Here is a 23,167-nt window from a genome sequence, read left to right on the forward strand (position 1 = left end):
TGTAAGGGCAAGGAGATCGCCTACTTCGTGAAGATCTACCGCTAGTGAGGCAAGTCCTTCGTGGGCGACGGCCGTGATGGAATAGACAAGGTTGCTTCTTCGTGGACCCTTCATGGGTGGAGCCCTCCGTGGACTCGCGCAACCGTTAACCTCCGTGGGTTGAAGTCTCCATCAACGTGGATGTACGATAGCACCACCTATCGGAACCACGACAAAAACATCCATGTCTCCAATTGCGTTTGAATACTCCAAACCCTTCTCTTTACATTCTTGCAAGTTGCATGCTTTACTTTCCGCTGCTCATATACTCATTGCATGCTTGCTTGATATGTATTGTGTTTGTTAAACTTGTGCTTAAACTCCACTTAAAATTAAGAATATTAAAAACTGCAACTTTTGGCACTTAGTGTCTAATCACCCCCCTCTAGACACCTCTTCTCGATCCTTTCAATTGGTATCTGATCTTTGGACTCCATTGCCTTGGTTTAAACACCATTGGAGGAAGATGGATGTGTCTACTTTGGGGAGTCTTAGACATAGAGTGCCTATTCTTGATGGAGAGTATTTTCATGAGTGGAAAAATGAAATGCTTGAGATTTTCAATGAATATCATTTGAACAAGTACATTACTAGCCCTTGTGCACCTCATGTTGATCCTTTGCACCCTACCCTAGATGAAGATATTGACATGATTCGCAATCTTAGAACTGTTGAGCTCATCATTAGAGGCTTGCCTAGAAACTTGATTAGATGTTTGCCTACTCTTAAGTGTGCCTACACCATATGGAGATTTCTTGAGGAACGATTTCCAGATTATTCCTTGAAAAATTTAGATGAAATTCTCCATAAGTCTATTGCCTTGAGTAAGATGAACTCTAGTGATCCTAGCTTTGGTGATTGTCTATTTGAGCTTACCAATCTCATGCGTGCTAAAGGAAATGTTGGAATCATTAGCGATATCATATCCGAAGCTATTAGAATTCATAAAGGTAACCATTGTGATGATCATTTATCTAATGAATTACCCTCTCTAGGAATTAATCAATCACAAGATGATGTTGAACATGGATACTATGATGAAGATGATGATAGTGACTATGATCTTGATGATGCAATGAGGCATTTTGGTCTTATGGCAAATCTTCGCGGCTACATGGCTGGAGGAAAGGAATGGGTCCTTGATAGTGGATGTACTGATCATATGACCGGAGATAAAGATATGTTCCGTGAGCTTGCTGAAAACGACGACCCTCGAAAATATGTCACTTTTGGTGATAATTCAAAGGGTAAGGTGGTTGGCCTTGGTAAGGTGGCCATCTCACATGATAGCTCCATACAAAATGTCATCCTCGTTGAATCCCTTGGATACAATTTACTTTTAGTTTCTAGACTTGCGGATTTCAGTTTCAATGTCTTATTCACTGAAGTAGATTGCCAAGTGTTTCATAGAGACAATCATAAAATGGTCTTTACCGGTATACGTAGAGGAGATCTTTACATTGTTGATTTCACTAAAAAGGCTCAACCTAGAACTTGCTTAATTACCAAATCTTCTAAAGGCTGGTTGTGGCATAGAAGACTAGGTCATGTTGGTATGCGAAATCTTGATAAGCTTATTAAAGGTGATCATATCCTTGGAATAAAAGATGTCATATTTGACAAGGATAGACTTTGTAGTGCTTGTCAAGCAGGGAAACAAGTTGGAGGAAGTTACCGTGCGAAGAACATCATGACCACAAGAAGACCACTCGAGCTACTTCACATGGATCTCTTTGGTCCAAATGCCTACAAGAGTCTCGGTGGTAACTCATTTGGTCTAGTCATAGTTGATGATTTTTCAAGATGTACGTGGGTGTTCTTTCTTGATGACAAATCGCAGGTCCAAAAGATCTTCAAAAACTTCGCTAGGAAGGCCCAAAATCAGTTTGACGTGAAGATCAAGAAGGTTCGGAGCGACAACGGAACGGAGTTCAAGAACGCAAATGTGGACACCTTTCTTGATGAAGAAGGGATTTCACACGAGTTCTCGGCTATGTACACACCTCAACAAAACGGAGTTGTTGAAAGGAAGAACCGGACTCCTATCGAGATGGCAAGAACGATGCTTGATGAGTACAAAACGCCAAAGCACTTTTGGGCGGAAGCGGTTGAGACAGCTTGTCATGCAACAAATCGCTTGTATCTTCACAAGCTACTTGGCAAGACGGCATATGAGCTCCTCACCGGTAACAAACCCCAAGTTGGATACTTTCGAGTATTCGGCTCAAAGTGCTACATTTTTGATAAGCATCGTCGTTCTAAATTTGCTCCTAAATCTCATGAAGGTTTCCTACTTGGTTATGGCTCAAACTCTCACACTTACCGTGTCTACAACAATTTCACCCGAAAGGTTGAAGAGACGGTAGATGTGAAGTTTGATGAATCTAACGGCTCGCAAGTAGAGCAATTGCCAATTGATGTAGGAGACAAAGACCCTTCGGAAGCAATTCAAGACTTGTCCATTGGCAAGATTCGTCGAACGGAAGTGAAGGAGAGTACCCCGTCCGTCCAAGTGGAAGCTTCTACCTCACGACAAGGTGAACCAAGAGTTGATACAGAAGCATCCACAAGTGGGACACGCCAAGATGAAGAAAACGAGGAAGTGCACCAAGATGAACATCAACAACCTCCTTCTCCACCACGACAAGAGAACGACAACATCAAAAATAAAGAAGGCCAAGAAGAAGCGCAAGATAAAGAGGATGTTCCACCCCGACCCAAGCAAAAGCTTTCACGAGTTCGAGCAAGAATTGCTAAGGATCATCCCGTCGAGCAAATCTACAATGATATCCAAACTGGGAGAATCACTCGCTCTAAAACTCGTTTAGCTAACTTTTGTGAACATTACTCATTCATCTCTAGCATTGAACCTCTGAAGGTTGAAGAAGCATTGGAGGATCCGGACTGGATAAACGCTATGCATGAAGAGCTACACAACTTTGAGAGAAATCAAGTGTGGACATTGGTCGAGAAGCCTGACAACAACCACAACATCATTGGTACCAAATGGGTGTTTCACAACAAGCAAGATGAAGATGGACAAGTGGTTCGCAACAAAGCACGTCTCGTCGCCCAAGGCTACACACAAGTTGAAGGTATGGACTATGGTGAGACATATGCTCCCGTTGCTATACTTGAGTCCATTCGCATCTTACTTGCTTATGCTAATCACCATGATATCACCTTGTACCAAATGGACATTAAAAGTGCTTTTCTAAATGGCAAAATTGAGGAGGAAGTTTATGTTAAGCAACCTCCCGACTTCGTCAATCCTAAGAAACCTAATCATGTTTACAAACTTCACAAAGCCCTTTATGGTCTTAAACAAGCTCCTAGAGCATGGTATAAATGCTTGACCAAGTTCCTTATTGAAAAAGGCTTTGAAATTGGTAAAATTGATTCTACTCTTTTTACTAAAAGGGTTAATGGAGAACTATTTCTGTGCCAAATTTATGTTGATGATATCATATTTGGTTCAACTAACCCTCATTTTAGTGAGAAGTTTGGAAAGCTAATGTTGGAGAAGTTTGAGATGTCTATGATGAGTGAACTCAAATTCTTTCTTGGTTTGCAAATCAAGCAAACTAAGGAAGGTACCTTTCTCTCTCAAACGAAGTACACCAAGGACTTATTCAAGAAGTTCAATATGCAAGAATGCAAAGGTATGACTACACCCATGCCTACTAGTGGACATCTTGATTTGACCAAAGATGGTGAACCGGTTGATCAAAAGGTTTATCACTCTATGATTGGTTCATTGTTATATCTATGTGCCTCTCGTCCCGATATTATGCTAAGTGTGTGCATGTGTGCACGATATCAAGCTGCTCCTAAAGAGTGTCATCTTAAGGCTGTGAAAAGGATAGTGAGATACCTAATCCATACACCAAATTTTGGCATTTGGTATCCTAAGAGGTCCTCTTTTGATCTTGTTGGCTACTCCGATTCGGACTATGCCGGAGGCAAGGTTGATAGAAAATCCACTTCGGGTACTTGTCAATTCCTTGGTAGATCTTTTGTGTCTTGGTCTTTCAAGAAATAAAACTCGGTATCCTTATCCACCGCCGAAGCGGAATACATTGCCGCTGGTTCATGTTGTGCTCAATTACTTTGGATGACCCAAACTCTTAAAGATTATGGGATATATGTGAAACATGTTCCATTGCTATGTGACAATGAAAGTGCTATTAAGATTGCTCACAATCCCGTGCAACATTCTCGAACTAAGCATATTGAAGTTCATCATCATTTCATTCGAGATCATGTTGCAAAAGGGGACATTAACCTTAAGCATGTTCGCACCGATAAGCAATTGGCGGATATATTCACTAAACCACTTGATGAGAAAGGGTTTTGCAGGTTGAGAGGTGAATTGAACATCATTGATGCTTCAAACTTGGAGTAGGAACTCCATTTGATACATGCGGGGCATGAGCCTATGACTAATCCTCGATATTTCTCTTATGATGCTATTCATATGTCTTGGATATATTTGTACCTTGCATGCTATCTAACCCGTGTAGGTACTTGGTTGAATCTAAATCTATGAGATTGCAACTCACTCACATCTTGAGCAATCTCTACATCACCAAGTCTCTACACAATGGTGGTTGAAGACAAGGAAGCACGAAACCATTCAAACATATCCTTTGGCAAATTCTATGTTGAGTCTCATGATTTTCATTTTGGATACACAAGTGCTCTTCCTTGCAAAGCTAACCCATGTAGGTAGATGAACTCAAACTCCAAGTGGTGCTCCCAACCCTTGATGAACTACATCAACCTTGAGCAACCCACGCAAGTTCAACTACAACACCACCACCCAAGGTATGTTATTCCATCTTAGAGAAGCTTTACTCCAAGTCATGAGTCAAAGCAACTCGACAAGATGTGAATACATCAAAAGGCTTAAACGAAAAATGGTAACCCCATTTTGAGCTTAAACGATGAGTATGACCTATGATCAAGTGCTCTCACTTGACTCCTAAGTCAATATACTCTAACATAGGTGACTTTGTCGCCGACCATCTCTAGATGAAGTTCTCGTGTGTCTCTCCGTGCTTTTGTCTCTTGCATATTTGTTTCCCCTTTCAAAAAAAACTTCATCTAGAACTTTTAGTTTCTTTTCTTTCCTCTTTGTTCTGCATTTTCTGCATCCAATTCATTGCAAATCTTTCAGTAAATTCCTTGCATATCCTCGTAAGATCTTACTTGTCTAGTGAGCTGAGGTGACAAGTGGTTTCACTCTAATGAACTCGGTCACACCGGTTTGTTCTCTTCGGCCCAACCGAAATATTTTGGTGCAACCGAAGCACACAACCCGGAGTCACCGATTCCACCACAAGAAAACCAACTTGCCACTTATTCCTGATTTCTGTTTGCTCCAGCTCCACTCAATGATTCTTGTCCTCTACCAGCATCATATTAGACATGCTGCTTTGCTCTGTGACTCGAGGACTGTCGGTGTCAAAATCGGCCGATCTCGGGTAGGGGGTCCCGAACTATGCGTCTAGGCCGGATGGTAACAGGAGGCAAGGGACACGAAGTTTTACCCAGGTTCGGGCCCTCTTGATGGAGGTAAAACCCTATGTCCTGCTTGATTAATATTGATGATATGGGTAGTACAAGAGTAGATCTACCACGAGATCAGAGAGGCTAAACCCTAGAAGCTAGCCTATGGTATGATTGTTGTTCTGTATGTTGTCCTGTGGACTAAAACCCTCCGGTTTATATAGACACCGGAGAGGGTTAGGGTTACACAAAGTCGGTTACAATGGTAGGAGATCTACATATCCGTATCGCCAAGCTTGCCTTCCACGCCAAGGAAAGTCCCTTCCGGACACGGGACGAAGTCTTCAATCTTGTATCTTCATAGTCCAGGAGTCCGGCTGAAGGTATAGTCTGGCCATCCGGACACCCCCTAATCCCGGACTCCCTCAGTAGCCCCTGAACCAGGCTTCAATGACGACGAGTCCAGCGCGCAGATTGTCTTCGGCATTGCAAGGCGGGTTCCTCCTCCAATTACTTCATAGAAGATTTTGAACACAAAGATAGTGTCCGGCTCTGCAAAATAAGTTTCCACATATTGCCATAGAGAGAATAATATTTACAAAAATCTAATCTGCTGACGTATTCCGTAGTGTGACACAACACGGCCAAGCCTTTATCCGAGTCGTTTTATTATCCCACCTCAGCACGTCATGTGAGGCGGTTTCCTTGGCACGTCTTGTTAAAGCAGAGATCGTGTCCCCTTATTCCGGGATTCTCATCAATATGGGCATGGGTAACCCAACCGCTTCTAGGACTCCTAGATTATAGGCAAGTCCAAACGGACACGGAGAGGTCGCTTGATATTCACCCTCTTTATAAAGTGACAAGGCTTTTATTTTTCCCTCCCGTGCTCAATCGAATCCTTCCCCCACCTCAAGCTCAAACGCCCAGAGTTCAGGTCAGGTGCTCTGAACCTTCAGTCATGTCCGGATCTAGCCTTCAAGGCCGATGGGTGCCTTCCTCCGTCACGGAAGAAAACATCAAAAAGTTGAGGGAGGCCAGATATCTAACCATCGAGATTTTGCACCGGCTGCCTCCCCGAGGGCAGGCCCTCCCCTCCCCCGAACCCAACGAGAGCGTCGTGTTCATCTCCCACTTCCTCCGAGGTCTAGGCCTTGCTCTGGATCCTTTCGTCAGGGGCTTGATGTTTTATTACGGGCTAGATTTCCATGATCTAGCTCCAGACTCCTTTCTTCATATCACGACATTTATTGTCGTGTGTGAGGCCTTCCTCCGGGTTACCCCTCACTTTGGCCTGTGGCTCAAGACCTTTGAAGTAAAGCCGAAGATGATTGAGGGGCAACATGCAGCGTGTGGAGGTGCCTCAATACGCAAGATGACGGGAGCTCCGTGGCCCAAAGGTTCCATCCCAGAGGTGTCTAAATTGTGGCAACAGGAGTGGTTCTACATCACGGCTCTTAGAAGTGCCAAGTGGGCGGCCGCCCCTGTTTTCCGCTCGGGCCCTCCATCACAACTGATGTCATGGATCAGCAGAGGTCTGAGCTAGGGTCCAGCCAAGGACGTGCCTATACTGCAAAGCCGCATTCGAGATCTCTTCAATGGAGACTTCAGTTTGGTTGCGGTAATACAAGTTATGCTGGTTCATCAAGTCCAGCCTTGCAAACGCCAGCCCCTTCGCTTGTGGGAGTTCAATCCCGAGGGACCGCGTGTCATTCAAAATTTTCTCGGCCTGACGCACGAGGAGATGTACAAGTCATTCTTCGGACCTCAGGTAGAGTGTCCGGAGATCACCGAGGACGTGGGCCTGAGTAGTAACCGTGCCACCGAACAGGTAAGGAATCTTCCGGCCGAACATACTATCTCTCCTTTGTTACGAAGTTATTTCCGAGAGTTTGCTTTTTGACCAGAACTGGCTAACAAAGGCGAAGTTGATTCGGTGTTCGGCCCCCCTCCCTGAGGGTTTGGAAAATCCGGTATTGGAAAAGATGCTCCAGACCGCACCTTGTCTGGAGCCCTTGAAGGAAGATACTGTGGAGGATAATACGGGCGGACGCGGGCCCCCAACGCTGCCCATTCTAACTGAGGGAGCGAGTGTCTCCATGAAGGAAGACGACCAGAAGAGGAAAAGGACTGCGCCCGGGGATTCGGAAGCCGAAGCTTCCAAACGGGAGAAGAAGTCTCCCACAGAGGCTCCTACCTTGGGGGGTGCTGTTGCCGCACAAAGTCCGCAAGGGGATCAATTCTCCCGCGAGTCGTAAGTGACCCGAAATACTTTAATAGTACAGATATGCCATCTTTTTCTTCTGAGAAAATAACCACCGCATATATCTTTGCAGTTCAGGCCTTAGCCCCTCTCAAATGAGCTCATCTTCGGGGGATCTTCTTCCAGAGATGATGGAGAGCGAAACGCCTCCTCCGGACTCCTCCACTCCGGAAGCGGGCGACCCTGAAGTGTCGTCGCGGAGGGCCTCTTCGACTCCGGTGAGGCCAGAAGATAATCTCATTGACCCCCGAAGGTCCCAGTGTCCGGCTCCTGAAGAGAGCAGACAAAACAGTCCCGCACCGTCTAGTGTGCGGTCGGATGTTCTGAGGGAGTTGGTGGGGCGAGCGGCCATCTCAGATGAATACCGTGTGCTGATGAATACGGTGATGAAGAGAATCTCGTCCGCCGAAAGCGGATTGCATGAAGCTTTTACGAGTCCACTGACAGGCTTTGAGGTACGTAAAAGAATGTATGATAGTCCTGCACATGCTTGGTGTGCCCTGTGTAGATAGTAGCCCCCCCGACGACGAACAGAGGATCATATTCCTAGGTAATAACCATACTGCCTCTACGTGCAGGTGATGGAAGCTCCGGTGGCTAGCCGGACTAGCGAGTTTGCCCATTTAAAACGACAGTTCGATGCGGCAGACGCCGACATCGAGCTTGTTAACAAAAGGCTTGACGAGGCACAGGGTAAGTGTCATTATCTGGTAAACGCCACATAGGAAGAACAGCATGATACCAGTATCTTTAATATGTTGTGACTGTAGATGGAGCTGCCACTGTTGAAGCCTTGCGGGCAGAACTTGCCCGAGCCAAGGAACAAGCGAGGTTGGGTAATGCGGCTGCTTTGAAGGCGGCCGAAGAGTTGCAAGCCAAGAAGGCCGCGCATGGCGAGAGCCGAGATAAGATGGCCCAGATGGCCATAGAGTTAAAAGCCGCCGCCGACCGTTGCCGGGTTCTTGAAAGGAAAACCAGGCAAAGGCATCGGACCTTGAGAAGGCTGCTGCGACGAGAAAAGAACTCCGCTCTGCTATGAGGGCAAAGAAGGAGGAGCTGCGGGAAGCCGGGGATATTGTAGCTGGGAAATCCTTTATGTTGCGGAGGAAGTTCGGAGATCCACGGTATGCCCCTCTGGATCGGCTGTGGAGTTCGGAGGATGTGTATATGGATTTGGCGGCGAGCGCTGCCGATGCGGCCAAGTACTTCCAGGGTCAGACGGACCGTGAAGTAGACCAGCTGTTTTGGAGAAAGTTCCATTCTCCCGAGCGTCCGCTTTCATCGACTGACCAATTAGCCGAATGGGCCGAACTGAATAGGTTGTCCGGACTCGCCATGAGGTCTGTTGTGGATCAACTATGGCCGGAAAGGCCAAAACCGAACAGCTATTTCAGCTTGGTGCAGCAGTTCCTTGACGTGGTGCTGCGCATTAATGCGATGAAGAGGTCGGCGTGCATAGAGGGCTCATGGATGGCCTTTGCCCGTGTTAAAGCATACTGGGCGGAGATGGATGCTACCACTGTTGTAGCGCGGGATTCGGCCATAGGTCGAATGGCTGCTGAGCACTACTTTGAAGAAGTTCTTGAGGGTGCTCGTTTGATAGAGACCCAGTGCTCAAAAAATATTATGTTTGAGTGATATGTAATCTCATTGTAAGCGAAATGCTTGTATAAATTTTTATAAGGCTATTTTTATACATTTGCCTGAAAGTAATATGATGCCTCCTGGGCGGCCGTTTATGTATACATGTATATAACCTGAAAGATTGCAGTCTTCGGCTTCAACCCCCACGCATATAATGCGGAGGTGCTCACAAAAACATGCGTTCACACTTAAGCCAATGTCTTGGTCCTATTAAGGAGGTGATAGCGGAGCGAGCGAGGCAACCGGACTATAATGCTTTAGCACTTTCACTTAGCCATAGGAGTTTGATAGTGGGGCTACTAGATAGCCCCTGGTGGCTCCGCACTCTCCCGATCCCGGGGTGCATACATGCCTGGCCGGAAAACGGCCCTTCGTTAAGGCAGAGGAACTCTAACATTCCAACAGGTCATCGAGTTGTTGACCAGTCTCACGCTATATCATAACAGTCAGTTTTCGGCTTTCTCTACTGAGGTGCTCGTCCGGATGAACCAGGGCACAATCGCAGTAGTTCTCCTGGTGCTACCTTAGCCGGTAAAGCGGAACGTAAGGCACCAAAACACAGGAGCCGGGCAAACCCAACATTTGACCAAAGACAATGATTCGGAGCTGATGCATATAAGGCCAAACTCGCGATGCCGAACACTCCCTAAGGTATTCGGTCTTTGTGGTATAAACCGGGCCTAAATAATGGCCTTTGTAAGAAGCCCCTTGTGTCCAGGTACATGCATTGTTCTGGCGTGGCCACATGCCAAGACGTCAGCATCCTTCTCAACGGTGGATATGTATCAACAAGAGACAGTAAAAAAGGTTTACGTAGGGTCTTAATCTAAAAAGAATCCTTGGAGCGGGTCCCTGCTGCACGTCTGCGCCTGTGTCTCCATTGTGCCGTTTCCTGGATGGGTGTAGCACGATGATCGTCTGTAAAAGAGAGGAATTTAGGTGAAAAAGTTGTTGTGCAAAAAGATAGTTTTTAAAGAAACCATGTATAATTCAAGATGAGAAGAAATTGCCACTTGTCTGCGCGCGTTGAGCCCCTTGTATTGACAAATAGGGGTGTGACCGTTTATTCGGTATAAATAGCGGCGCCGGACTTGATTAGTTGTGTCTGAGGTCTTGACGACCTATTGGATGCTTTCACTGGTCCGGGCGCCTTTAGTGTGCGGCTGCCAAGGCAGCCGCATTCTCTTCGGCGCGCAGAGATCGCTTGATATTTCTGTTCACTGAAATGATGCCGCGTGGACCGGGCATCTTGAGTGTGAGGGAGGCGTAGTGTGGTATTGCATTAAAGCGAGCGAAAGCTTCGCCTTCGAGCAGTGCTTGATAGCCACTTTTGAACGGAGCGATGTGGAAGGTTAAATGCTCGCGACAGAAGTTATTGGGGGAGTCGAATATAACTTATAGTAGGAGGTAGCCCGTACAACAAGCCCCTGGGCCTGGCGTTACTCCTTTAAAGGTAGTATTGCTATGGCGAATTTTTGTTGGGTCTAGCCCCATCTCGCGGATTGTATCCTGATATATTAGGTTTAGATTGCTGCCACCGTCCATCAAGACTCGTGTGAAGTGATATCCGTCAATTACTGGGTCTAATACCAGGGCATCCCATCCTGCGTGTCGGATACTTGCTGAGTAATCGCGATGGTCGAAAGTGATCAGTTGAGACGACCAGTGGCAGGACTTCGTGGTGACAGGCACTTGGGTATGTTTTCCTTGGAGTGCCGCGTTGTTTTTTCCCTTGATCACGTGTAACGCGTTTACTGTTTTGACTTCTGGTGGAAATTTCTTTTGTTCCCCATTGTCTTGCTTGGGAGGCTCGTCCCGTCTTCACTTGGTGTATCCTCCCCTTTGTGTATGGCGTTGAGCTTGCCAGACTGCTTGAAGACCCAACATTCTCTGTGGGTATGATTAGCAGGTTTACCAGGGGTACTATGGATCTGACATACCTGGTCCAGAATTTTGTTGAGGCTGGACAGTTCATCCCTGGTGCCTTTAGAGGGCGGCTTTTGACCTGGCCGAGAGCTTTTGAATCCGGCGTTTACTGCCATGCTCTTCGTGCTGTCTTCTTTATTCCGGCATTTGTTATTGCTGTTGTGCCGTGATTTCCTGTTTCCATCTCTAACTTCAGATGTACTGGGGTCGCTGGTGCTGCATCTGGCTAGCTAGCTGTCCTCGCCCGCGCAAAAGCGGGTCATGAGGCTTGTTAATGCGGCCATCATCCTCGGCTTGTTTTGGCCGAGGTGTCTGGCGAGCCATTCATCACAGACGCTATGCTTAAAAGCTGCCAAGGCTTCGGCGTCTGGACAGTCGACAATCTGGTTCTTTTTAGTAAGAAACCTGTTCCAAAGTTTTCGGGCTGACTCTCCGGGCTGTTGAGTTATATGACTCAAATCGTCCGCATCTGGAGGTCGGACATAAGTCCCTTGAAAATTTGCCCGAAAGGCGTCTTCGAGCTCTTCCCAGCTTCCAATGGAACTTTTGGGGAGGCCTTTAAGCCAGTGACGAGCTGGCCCTTTGAGCTTGAGGGGTAAGTACTTGATGGCGTGGAGATCATCTCCTTGAGCCATATGGATATGAAGGATGTAGTCCTCAATCCAGACCCCAGGGTCTATGGTTCCGTCGTATGTCTCTATGTTTACGGGTTTGAATCCCTCTGGAAATGCATGGTCCAGCACCTCATCGGTGAAACATAGAGGGTGTGCGGCGCCCCTGTAGCTGGGTGTACAGTGTTGTTCGGATATTTGTTGTATTGCATTGTATGCTGGGGCGCGCTAGCGTGGTCCATAGATGGATCTTGTTGCGCCGTCCTTTGGGTGCGAGCCCTCGCATGGGTCGTGTGTTGTATTGTGAGTGGCGTTGTATGCTACTCTGTGTTGGTAGTGGGGTCGTCTATCTGGCCAGGTGGCTGCCTTGATATTTGGTTGTGGGGGGGTCTGAGGCCTCCTCATCGAATTCAGGTAGCAGTTTCCGCTTTGGGTAGCTCTTGGAGGGGCGATTGTCGCCGTACCTCGCTACGTTGTTGAGTATTTTACTCCATCTGATTTGGAGTGTGTCTTACGCAGCCTTGAGCCTTTGCTTCTGCTTTTTAAGACTCCTCACGGTGGCAACAAGCCTTTTACGGGCATTCTGCTGCTCCGGGTGCCTGTCCGGCGTTATGTCGTCCGGACCATTATCCTTGATAGAATTTGTTTGTTCGGTTTGATTATCCGGATTGCCGTTGTCCGGCAGCGGTTCACCCTGCTCCAGCGCTGGGTCTGTGTGATAGTTATTTCTGCCGAGGCGGGATTTGGGGCGGCGCTTGCGTCGCTGCTTTGACTGCTTCTCGAGGGAACAAGCCTTCGGTGCGTCCTTCTGCTCCTCGTCGTCATCTTTTGGCGCGTCCACCATGTATACGTCATATGACGAGGTGGCTTGCCAGGGCCCAATAGGCGCTGGTTCTTCATCGTCTCCTTCATCGGCGTCCATACCGTCGATGTCTTCGGAGTCGAAGTCGAGCATGTCGGTTAAATCGTCGACAGTGGCTACAAAGTGGGAGGTGGGTGGGCTTTGAATTTCTTCATCGTCCGTATTCCAACCTTGCCGACCGTGGCCCGACCAGGGCTCTCCTGATAAAGAGAGAGACTTTAGTGTCTTCAGAATATCGCCGAAAGGCGAGTGCTGAAAGCTGTCCGCGGCAGTAAACTCCATGATCGGCGCCCAATCGGATCCGATCGGCAGGGGCGCGGAGGGTTCGGAGTCCGGAGAGGAGTCCGGCTCCTTGGAGTCATGAGTCTCGTGGAGTGCAGGGCTGGTGTTCGGCTCGATTGCCGTTGGGATCGCAGCCCCCGAGGCGGTGTCCAACCGCCCATCCTCGATCGGCGTAGTTGGCTCCGAATTAAGGGTCGAAGCCAATGTGGGTGTGGCCTCCAGGGCACTGTCCGGCAGCAGAGCTAGATCATGCTCGTCGTGACAGTGCGGCGCGCTCGGCAGTGGCTCGAATCCGTCGAAGATCAAGTCCCCGCGGATGTCAGCCGTGTAGTTTAAACTTCCAAATCTGACCTGACGGCCAGGGGCGTAGCTTTCGATCTGCTCCAGATGGCCAAGTGAATTGGCCCGCAGTGCGAAGCCACCGAAGACGAAGATCTGTCCGGGGAGGAAGGTCTCACCCTGGACTGCATCGCTATTGATGATCGTAGGAGCCATCAAGCCTGATGGCGATGACACAGAGGAACTCTCAATGAAAGCACCAATGTCGGTGTCAAAACTGGCGGATCTCGGGTAGGGGGTCCCGAACTGTGCGTCTAGGCCGGATGGTAACAGGAGGCAAGGGACACGAAGTTTTACCCAGGTTCGGGCCCTCTTGATGGAGGTAAAACCCTACATCCTACTTGATTAATATTGATGATATGGGTAGTACAAGAGTAGATCTACCACGAGATCAGAGAGGCTAAACCCTAGAAGCTATCCTATGGTATGATTGTTGTTCTGTATGTTGTCCTACGGACTAAAACCCTCCGGTTTATATAGACACCAGAGAGGGTTAGGGTTACACAAAGTCGGTTACAATGGTAGGAGATCTACATATCCGTATCGCCAAGCTTGCCTTCCACGCCAAGGAAAGTCCTTTCCGGACACGGGACGAAGTCTTCAATCTTGTATCTTCATAGTCCAGGAGTCCGGCTGAAGGTATAGTCCGGCCATCCGGACACCCCCTAATCATGGACTCCCTCAAGGACCAACCCATTTGTATCACATGTCCAGAGGAGCCCTTCTTGGAAATTGATGTCAAAGGGGGAGAGAGAGATCACATCAAAGCTTAATGCTTCCTATAGGGGGAGAAAGAGAGAATACTCAGGGGGAGAGAGTTTCTCAACTAGGAGAAAGTAATATCATCAAAGACCCCAGATGCTTGGTGTTCAAGAGGAGAGATGTCACATGTCTTTAAGAGGGGAAAGACATGTTTGGTTGCTTGCTTTAGCTCAAGCTCTGTTGTTTCCTTTTTTGTTGCTCTAATTTTCTGTTCCCTATCTTCTCCCAATATCCCATGCAGATTCAGGGGGAGCAAGACATCTAAGGGAAGGAAATCTCTGATTTTATTGCATATCTTTACCTTTTGGGACATGTCTATATCCAATGTGGTACTTAGTACTCACTCTACATGTCAACCCAGTCTTGGTTCTCTTGTGGTTTCTCTTGCTTGCTCTGGTCAGTAGGTGTATCTGTGTTATTTAACCTTGTTTGCGCAGGTTCATCCCATCCTAAGCCAACTCAAGACCACAAGGTAAGTATATGCATCACAGTCATGTGAATGAGAAGTTCTTGCTGATGTACATACTGTTTGCAAGAAGGACTCATGAGTATGAAGGTACATTTCTCACATTCACATCATTGCTTTGATGCATATAGCCAAGATACATGTAACACATTGCTTACTCTGTCATGTTTACACATTCACATGCTCCTACATTCAATATTCACATGATTGCATACATGTAGGGGGAGCCTATGCATGTTACATGTCTTTCCAATGCTTTACTTGCTATTCTCTATATCTTTATCTAAAGCTTTGATGTATGTTGTCATCAATTACCAAAAAGGGGAAGATTGAAAGCACAAGTGCTCCCTAGGTAGTTTTGGAAATTAATGTCAACATATCTCTTATTGGACTAACACTTTTACCTAGTATGTTTCAGATAAGTTCAACAATGGAGTGGCATGGACTAGAGGATGTGGAACCCCTTCAAGATGCTAAGGACAAAGGATTGGCTCAAGCTTCAAGATCAAGACTCTACATTTTCTATTTTAGTGATCCAAGATCACATTGAGTCTATAAGAAAAGCCAATACTATCAAGAGGGGATGAGGTGTTGCTTAATGGCTTGCTTGCTCAAAGTGCTTAGTGATATGCTCCAAAACCCTCAACTACCTTCCCACATCCACATATGACCTAAACCAAAAGTCAAACTCGGCCCCATCGATTCTATCTATCCGGCGCCACCGAGTTTCAGATGTCATAGCCACTGCCACAAATCCTAGCAAATCGGTTTCACCGATAGGGATCTCGATCTCACCGAGATGGGATTGTAATCTCTCTGTGTATGTCCATTACCAAAATCGGTCTCACCGAGTTTGAGCAATCGGTACTACCGAGATTACAATGCAAACCCTCTGGTTAGCTTATTACCAAAATTGGTCCCATCGAGTTTGTGTAATCGGTCTCACCGAGTTTGCCCGACCAACTCTCTGGTTAGCTTATTACCAAAATCGGTCCCACCGAGTTTGTGTAATCGGTCACACCGAGATTATGTTATGCCCTAACCCTAACCATATCGGTCCTACCGAGTTGCATCTCAGTCCCACCGAAAATCCTAACGGTCACTAGCTTTGCTGAATCGGTCCGACCGAGTTTAACCATTCGGTCCCACCGAGTTTGGCGAATTGTGTGTAACGGTTAGATTTTGTGTGGACGCTATATATACCCCTCCACCCACTCTTCATTCATGGAGAGAGCCATCAGAACATACCTACACTTCCAATACACATTTTCTGAGAGAGAACCACCTACACTTGTGTTGAGGTCAAGATATTCCATTCCAACCATATGAATCTTGATCTCTAGCCTTTCCCAAGTTGCTTTCCACTCAAATCTTCTTTCCACCAAATCCAAATCCTGTGAGAGAGAGAGTTGAGTGTTGGGGAGACTATCATTTGAAGCACAAGAGCAAGGGGTTCATCATCAACACACCATTTGTTACATCTTAGAGAGTGGTGTCTCCTAGATTGGCTAGGTGTCACTTGGGAGCCTCCAACAAGATTGTGGAGTTGAACCAAGGAGTTTGTAAGGGCAAGGAGATTGCCTACTTCGTGAAGATCTACCGCTAGTGAGGCAAGTCCTTCGTGGGCGACGGCCGTGATGGAATAGACAAGGTTGCTTCTTCGTGGACCCTTCGTGGGTGGAGCCCTCCATGGACTCGCGCAACCGTTACCCTCCGTGGGTTGAAGTCTCCATCAACGTGGATGTACGATAGCACCACCTATCGGAACCATGACAAAAACATCCGTGTCTCCAATTGCGTTTGAATACTCCAAACCCTTCTCTTTACATTCTTGCAAGTTGCATGCTTTAATTTCCACTGCTCATATACTCATTGCATACTTGCTTGTTATGTATTGTTTTTGTTAAACTTGTGCTTAAACTCCACTTAAACTTAAGAATATAAAAAACTGCAACTTTTGGCACTTAGTGTCTAATCACCCCCCTCTAGACACCTCTTCTCGATCCTTTCAGTGGCTCGTGAATCTCATACGAAGCCAAGCGGGTGGAATAACCTTGGAAACGGGGATGCACATGAGAGTCAGGTTTCGATCCTAGGACCGGTGGGTTATGGGCCCACCATGTGGGTCAAGAGTAGGAAGAGCGGCAACATCTTGCATGGTCATGATAGCAAGGCAGGTCAGAGTATAACCTGCCAGTTATGTTGGCAACAATGTTGGTACCAAGTGCGAGGGGTGAAGAGAACCATTTTCATGCTCAATGAAACGAGGTGGGCCAATAGGCAAAGTTCTCGTCCATTAGTGGTTACCGGAATGTCATCAACAATAGTAACAGGGTCTTAGTGACAAAGCAGGGAATTATCATTGCTCATTTAAGTAGATTACAAGGTTAAACAAAACGATGGAAAGGAAAATGTGTTTAAACACATATTTTGGGGTATGCTTCCAAGGACAAGTAGAGCATGATCTCCATGAAAATGGTTAGGGGAATTTATAGGACAATGTGAACATTTTTGTTTTACTGCTAGAAGAAAAAAATATTTGACTTGCATTTTAAATTTGAAATTGATGTTGAAGTATTCTTAATTATTTTTCTGAGGGCATGATGATGATGACTTGGCATCATTAGTGTGGAGTTACTGTAGCATGATTCTCGGGTTGTTACATTGCTCTCTTGGAACAACTTGGTGAAGCCAATGACATGATCGAGGCTCACGAAGACTCCATCTCTAAGATGGAGGGGCATAGTCATGACTATGCCGATGAGATATCGGATCTATCTAATGCTCTTGAAGAAGAGCGTGGTCATCGTTTGGCTCTTGAGGAGTCACACAACGATGAGCATGCTAAATTAAAGAAAGATCTTGATCATGCACTTGTTGTATCTCGTGTGCTCAATTTTGAGAAGGCCAAACTTGGGGTTGATCTTGCCAGACTCAAGGAGGAGTTTGATATACTTGACAAGGCTCACAAAGCCTTGAAGGGTGCTCATGCTAGCCTCAAAGAGTCTCATGATCAACTCCAAGTGAAGCTAACTAAGGAAAAGGCCACTTTTCCTCATATGGTTTTAATTGATAATGCAAATGCTACTAACCCATGTTGTGAGCATGTGCATCTTGTGGAGGAGAATGCTAAGTTAAAGAAGCAACTTGAGAAAGGCCTTGTGTCATGCATACAAGGTGAGAAGAACCTCAATGACCTTTTGAGCAATCAAAAGGAAGTTGTGGCCAAGGAGGGAATTGGGTTCGCACCCAAGTCCAAGAACAAGAAGAAGAATGACAAGGCCAAACGACCTCCTTGTTGGGGAATGCAGTATTTCAAAAAAATTCCTACGACCACGCAAGATCTATCTAGGATATGCATAGCAACGAGAGGGGATAGTGTGTCTACGTACCCTTGTAGACCAAAAGCGGAAGCGTTTAGTAATGCGGTTGATGTAGTCGAACGTCTTCGCGATCCAACTGATCCAAGTACCGAACGCACGGCACCTCCGCGATCAGCACACGTTCAGCTCGGTGACGTCCCTCGTACTCTTGATTAGTTGAGGCCGAGGGTGAGTTCCGTCATCACAACGGCATGGTGACGGTGATGATGAAGTTACTGACGCAGGGCTTCGCCTAAGCACTACAACGATATGACCGAGGTGTGTATCTGTGGAGGGGGCACCGCACACGGCTAAAAGATCAACTTGTGTGTTCTAGGGTGCCCCCTGCCCCCGTATATAAAGGAGCAAGGGGGAGGCCGGCCGGCCCTCATAGGGCGCACCCAAGGGGGGCAATCCTACTCCAAGTAGGAGTTGGATCCTGCCTTTCCTAGTACTACTAGGAGAAGAAGGAAGGAGAGGGGAAAGAGAAGGAAGGAGGGGGCGCCGCCCTTCCCCCTAGTCCAATTCGGATTAGGCCCATGGGGGGAGGGGGCGGCCAGCCCTTGGCTGCCCCTCTCTCTCCCTAGGCCCAATAAGGCCCATTACTTCTCTGGTGGTTCCGATAACCCTTCCGGCACTCCGATATATATCTGGTGACCCTCGGAACTATTCCGGTGCCCGAATATAGTCATCCAATATATCAATCTTTATGTCTCAACCATTTTGAGACTCCTCGTCATGTCCGTGATCACATCCGGGAATCCGAACAACCTTCGGTACATCAAATCACATAAACTCATGATACCAATCGTCATCGAACGTTAAGCGTGTGGACCCTACGGGTTCGAGAACTATGTAGACATGACCGAGACTCATCTCTGGTCAATAACCAATAACGGAACCTGGATGCTCATATTGGTTCCTACATATTATGCGAAGATCTTTATCGGTCAAACCGCATAACAACATACGTTGTTCCTTTTGTCATCGGTAGCGCCTTGTATTTCGTACATGATCACTCAAACCGGTAGAATGCGATTCTATGCATAACTTCATTTTGCAGGGTTTGATGTGAATAGTATGGCGCATGTGTATGTGATGCATGTGTGTAAATTATACATGGCCTGCGTGTCATGTTTGTCAGCCGGCAGGAGCCAAAGTGTTGTCGACCTGCGTGTCGATGTGACTCTATGTAAAATTCATTACTAGTGGTAGTAGTTGGATAATAGAGATCAGGTTGGTGGCTTGGTGTCCCGACGTGACAAACAATGGTCATCGGAGTCAGAGCCGACCTGGAAGAACATCCATGAAGGAGCCATACTATTTCACAATATATGTTTTATTTGTGATTGTTATGCTTCTTGTTTTCTATGCATGTTAGAATGATAGAAAGATCCCTCGTTAATATCAAGAAATTTGCCATTCCCGATGTTGCACCTTCGCACGTCAAGTACGTCTAGTAGTGGGCTCTTAAAATTGGGGTGCTACTAGGTGTCCTTGAACTGAAGGGTTCATGTCGGGCACGGACATGCACTGCATCAGGTTAACTTGACAAGGCTATCAAAACGGTTTTGGGCCTTGTGGCAAAGAAGGTTGGGGGCCGGGGTATGAGATACCTTCTCAACCGACAGGGGTCGTATAGAGATACGATTTAGCAAGGAGTTGCTTACCGGATAGGCATGTTGTCTAGCAGTGATGCTAAAGCTCACTAGTCGCATGTGCTAGTCGGATCCTGAATCACTGAGAGTTTGCGGAGGGATGCTGACTTTAGTGGGAGTATTTATATGTAAGGCTTGAATTACTCTACATGAACACATTGCTTAGTGATTGCATATTTTCTGTTGTGGATCAATGGCACCACCTGCTCAACCCAATTTTGCATTGAAATCGATTCTGGAAAAGGATAAACTGAATGGAACAAACTTTACCACCTGGTATAGAAATCTGAGAATTGTTCTCAAGCATGATAAAAAGGAACAAGTTCTAGAGGATCCACTTCCAGAGGAACCTGCCGATAATGCTAGTGCCACAACTAAGAATGCCTACTAGAAACTCATTGTTGAATCAACGGAGATCAGCTGTCTGATGCTGGCTTGTATGGAGCCCAATTTGCAACACCATTTCGGAAATATTGAGGCTTACGATATGATCGAGAGTCTCAAGAGCATGTTTCAGACACAGGCTAGGACCGGAAGGTTCAACGTCTGGCGATCCTTAATGGATTGCAAGCTGAAGGAAGGTGATCCACTGAGCCCACATGTGATCACGATGATCGGATATGTGCAAGCTTTGGATCGTTTGGGCTTCCCGCTCTTGGATGAGCTGGCTACTGATGCAGTTCTGGGTTCTCTTCCGCCCAGCTATGGGACATTCATCTCGAACTATCATATGCATGGCATGGATAAGAAGCTCACTAGATTGCATGGGATGCTCAAAGTGGCAGAGCAGGATATTAAGAAAGGCACACATCAAGTGTTGATGGTGCAGAAATCGGCTAAGTTCAAGAAGAGTTGGTCCAAGAAAAAGACTAAGGCAAAGGGCACGGAGACGGCAACCTGCGCCGCTACGCCGAAGTCTAGACTGGACTCGAAGACCATTTGCTATCATTGCAAGGAAACTGATGACTGGAAGATGAACTGTAGCAAGTGGCTTGCAGAGCATGGCAAGAAGGCCGGGAATGCTGCTTCAGGCAAAGGTACACTTGTTGCATATGTTATAGACATTTACCTTGCCGACATACCTAGTAGCTCTTGGGTATTTGATACCGGATCGGTTGTTCATATTTGCAACTCGATGCAAGGGCTGGTAAGAACTAGGCGTGTGGCACAAGAGGAGATTGACATCAGGGTCGGCAACAAAGCAAGAGTTGTTGCGTTGGAAGTCGGCATGATGCAGCTCCAGCTTCCTTCTGGATTTATTTTGGAATTAAATAATTTTTATTACATTCCTGCACTTAGTCGGAACGTTATTTCTGCCTCATGCTTGATGAGTCAGGGTTATGAATTCAATTTAAAGGACAATGGTTGTTTGATTTATTTGAATGGTATGTTCCACGGCTATGCACCCATTGTTGATGGGCTATTTATATTGAATCTAGAACAGGAACCAGTCTATAACGTGAATGTCAAGAGGCATTAGCCTAATGAGATAAATCCGACGTACTTCTGGCATTGCCATCTTGGACACATTAGTCTGAAACGCATGAAGAAGCTCCATGATGATGGGCTCCTAACTTCGTTCGACTTCGGGTCGTTCGAGACATGCGAATCATGCTTGCTCGGCAAGATGACTAAGTCTCCTTTCACAAAGAGTTGTGAGAGGGCGTCCGAGCTGTTGGAACTGATACACAGTGATGTGTGTGGACTAATGAGCACAACTGCCAGAGGTGGCTATCAGTACTTCGTGACTTTTTCCGACGACTTGAGTAGATATGGGTATATCTATTTGATGAGGCACAAGTCGAAAACTTTTGAAAAGTTCAAAGAGTTTCAAAACGAGGTTGAGAATCAGCTCAACAAGACTATAAAACTTCTACGAACTAATCGTGGAGGTGAGTACATGAGCCAGGAGTTTGATGATCATCTGAAAAGCCGAGGTATAGTACCTCAGCTCACACCTCCGGGTACGCCATAGAGAAACGACGTGTCGGAACGGAGGAATAGGACCTTGTTGGACATGGTCCGGTCAATGATGATAAAATCGTTTTTACCCTTGTCATTCTGGGGATACGCTCTAGAAACTGCAACTTTCACACTTAACAGGGTACCATCAAAATCCGTAGATAAGACACCACATGAAATGTGGACCGGGAAGACTCCCAGTTTGTCTTTTCTAAAGATTTGGGGTTGTGAAGCATTTGTCAAGCAACTTATGTCAGACAAGCTTACACCCAAGTCGGGCAAATGCATATTCGTGGGATATCCGAGGGAAACATTGGGATATAGCTTCTACAACTAGGAAGAGAACAAAGTGTTTGTTGCTCGGAACGGGGATTTCCTTGAGAAAGAATTTCTCAGACGGGAGGCCAGTGGGAGGACGGTCCGACTCGAAGAAATCCGAGTACCACTCGGGGATGGCTCAGCTGGTGATGAGATCATACCAAAGTCAGTCAGGGAACCCATAGTGGAAGCGGCACCGAAACCACGAAGGTCGGAAAGATTGCGCAGAGTGTGTGATGTATTGTTGCTAGAAAGTGACGAGCCGGCCACGTATGCGGAAAGCCTGGATTACGAGGCATGGCTAGAGGCCATGAGATCCGAGTTAAAGTCCATGGATGAAAATCAAGTCTGGGACTTGGTTGATCCGCCGCCTGGCGTAAAGGCCATTGGCTGCAAATGGGTCTTTAAGAAGAAAACCGATGTGGATGGAAATGTTCAGATCCACAAAGCTCAGCTTGTCGCTAAATATTATGGACAAGTTCAAGGAATTGACTACGACGAGACTTACATGCCGGTAGAGAAGCTGAAGTCGGTGAGGATCGTACTAGCTATAGCTGCATATTTCGATTACGAGATATGGCAGATGGATGTCAAAATGGCTTTCCTTCACGGAAATTTAACCGAGGACGTGTATATGATACAGCCCGAGGGTTTTGTTGATCCGACTAACACTACTAAAGTATGCAAGCTCAAGAGATCCATTTATGGGTTGAGGCAAGCATCTCAGAGTTGGAACATTTGTTTTGATGAGGTCGTTAGTAGTCTCGGTTTCATCAAAAGCAATGAGGACGCTTGTTTATACAAGAAGCTAAGTGGGAGCTCGATTGTGTTTTTGATCTTGTATGTGGATGACATACTACTGATCGGAAATGATGTTTCGATGCTGAACTCGGTCAAGGAATCATTGAATGGCAAGTTTTCAACAAAGGACCTTTGTGAGGCGGTTTACATTTTAGGCATCAAGATCTATAGAGATAGATCAAGGAGGCTGCTCGGCTTGAGCCAAAGCACATACATAGATAAAGTGTTGAAGCGGTTCAACATGAGTGAGGCCAAGAAAGGGTTCTTGCCTGTCTCACATGGTATAAGGCTAAGCGAGACTCAGAGTCCTTCGACATCTGATGAGCGAAGCAGGATGAGTCGGATTCTGTATGCCTCGGCA

This window comes from Triticum dicoccoides, chromosome 1A (genome assembly GCF_002162155.2).
Source record: "Triticum dicoccoides isolate Atlit2015 ecotype Zavitan chromosome 1A, WEW_v2.0, whole genome shotgun sequence".
NCBI classification, from domain to species: domain Eukaryota; kingdom Viridiplantae; phylum Streptophyta; class Magnoliopsida; order Poales; family Poaceae; genus Triticum; species Triticum dicoccoides.